Here is a 2,500-nt window from a genome sequence, read left to right as displayed (position 1 = left end):
GAGGCGGGGCGCGCCGGGGGCGACGCCGCAATCGTGCCCAGGTGCGCGATCCGCGCAGTTGGAAGAGAAAAGACTTTGTGTAAAATTAAAAGATTGTAAACCTGGCAAAGCCGTCTGGCGTTCAGTCTGTCGGTCCTGAAAGAACCCCACGGCACAAGACGTGTCACAAACGCTAACGTTAATTAGTTGTGCAAATACCTTTTACAACATTAACAGTTACATATACTATGTACAAACCAACAATTAACTTTCACTTTAATCATACTATCATTGTTGTGTTATTAAGCAAAATAAGCAATACTTTTACTTTTGTTGAAATGTTTACACTTGTTACAGAATATTTCCGTTTTGCACTTTTTTGTATTGGATGTTTATCTTTATTTTTGCACATTTTAAAGCAAAATAAGCAATACTTGTACTTTTTAAATGCTTATACTATTCCAGAATATTAAGATTTGCACTGGATGTTTACTTTTATATTTGCACATTAAAAAGCAAATAAGTTACTTTTAATTTTGTTAAATGTTAAAAGTTTTAAATGTTTACATTGTTACAGAATATTTTGTCATGTTGTTGTCAATGTTGACTGAGTGGCCATACTTTTTTTTTGTAAATAAAAGCCATGCCTTTTGAAAAAACTGGCCTACATTTATTTTTTCCTCTTCATTTTAAATAAAAAAAATAAATCGGTAAAAGGAAAAATAATCTATAGATTAATCGAAAAAAATAATCTATAGATTAACCGATTAATCGAAAAAATAATCTATAGATTAATCGATAGACAAATAATCGTTAGCTGCAGCCCTAGTTGGCAGACATTACAGGTTGTGTAGTTTGTTGGCAGACATTACAGGTTGTGTAGTTTGTTGGCAGACATTACAGGTTGTGTAGTTTGTTGGCAGACATTACAGGTTGTGTAGTTTGTTGGCAGACATTACAGGTTGTGTAGTTTGTTGGCAGACATTACAGGTTGTGTAGTTTGTTGGCAGACATTACAGCTTGTGTAGTTTGTTGGCAGACATTACAGGTTGTGTAGTTTGTTGGCAGACATTACAGGTTGTCAAGCTGCCATTTATTAAAATGGTTTGGTTTAGGAGGAGGCAGGTGAGTGGTCCCCAGAAACCTGATTTCCCCAGACAACTGTTCTTTCTCCTTATTTAAATCCATTGTCCTAATATTCTGCGTTAAAACAGCAGATTCTGTTTTGTTGGCCGATTCCGTCTGTGATTTCCTTAAGGCGGAAATCTTTGGGTCGCGAAATGTACGGCATATAACAAATGAATGCCAAGTTGTGGAACATGGGTACAAACTCAGTTACACAAGCATTTAGGGATAGGTACCAAATTCACTACTTTTGTTTCAGCAGCGACCAAATGTAGTTGTATAACTCTGTACTGATTGACATGCAAGTCATTTTAGAAGAATGGAAGTGCCTTAAGGCAAAGTTTGCAGGTTTGCTAAGCGACTTTGTTATTATTAACACAAGAGTGAAACATTGTTGCGTGATCGAGGGCGAGCCTCAACTAGAGACTCGATTAACTTGTCACAATGGCATCTTTTTTTGGCAAGGTCTGTCCTTCAAATATCTCCGACAGCTTGACTCTCTTAAAAAAAAAAATGGAGTTGTTATTCTTCTGATTTAAGAAAAATCTTTTCTTGTTTGAGCGTTGTTGACTTGGAGAGGAAGAGCCTCCTTCTGTTTTGTTTATATTTTGATAGACCTCTGCATTGATAAAGACCTCAGCTATGCAGGCGTGCACAGACTTTGCCTGTCTAGGGATGGCTTTACTCAAGGCGTCAGTCAGAATTTTCTAACTTTTTCCTAGCAACAGCATGCAGGTATAGCATGCTAACCTAATGTAGCACACAAACATTGCTCCAGCCATGTAAAGCACATTTGATACAAAGTTGGCTGGTTTGTATTAGTGTTCATCTGCAGGGTCTGGTGGGTCTCTGCCACTCTTGGCCCTAATGCTAGCAGACTGTGACGGCAAGATTAGTTTGCAAAAGCAGAATTTTTTATTTTTTATTTTATTTTATTTTTTATAAATGCATTCTAAAAAAAAAAAATGCATTAAAAAAAAAAATTAATACATTTAAAAAATACATACATTCATAATGCTTATGAATGTACAAAGGGACATGGGGGGAATTTTTTTTTTTTAGAATTTGTTTTTTTTAGAACATGTATCTTGTGCGCACGACAAAGTTTCTCGTGCGCACGAGATGTCTAAAAAAAATTAAAAAAATAAAAATTATAATAGTTTTTTTTTTTTTTTAAGACATGTATCTCGTGTGCAAAATAAACTTTCTTTTGCGCACGAGATAGTTTCTCGTGTGCACGAGATACATGTCTAAAAAAAAATTTCAAAAAATTTTTTTTTCCCCCATGTCCCTTCATAATCATGAATGTATGTATTTTTTAAATGTATTATTTTTTTTTTTAGAATTTTTTTTTTTTTAGACATGTATCTCGTGTGCAAAAGAAACTCTTTTGCGC

At 34.9% G+C, this 2,500-nt stretch overlaps 1 protein-coding gene across 1 annotated transcript in view; it reads right to left on the bottom strand.

Moving 5' to 3' along the window:
• The window catches only part of kank1a (KN motif and ankyrin repeat domains 1a), a 135,130-nt gene that overhangs the window by 110,651 nt on the left and 21,979 nt on the right, over positions 1–2,500 (bottom strand). The gene's annotated exons all lie outside the window — the stretch shown is intronic.

The sequence above is a fragment of the Nerophis lumbriciformis genome, linkage group LG03 (genome assembly GCF_033978685.3).
Source record: "Nerophis lumbriciformis linkage group LG03, RoL_Nlum_v2.1, whole genome shotgun sequence".
NCBI lineage: Eukaryota > Metazoa > Chordata > Actinopteri > Syngnathiformes > Syngnathidae > Nerophis > Nerophis lumbriciformis.
This window is presented reverse-complemented; position numbering and strand designations above follow the sequence as displayed.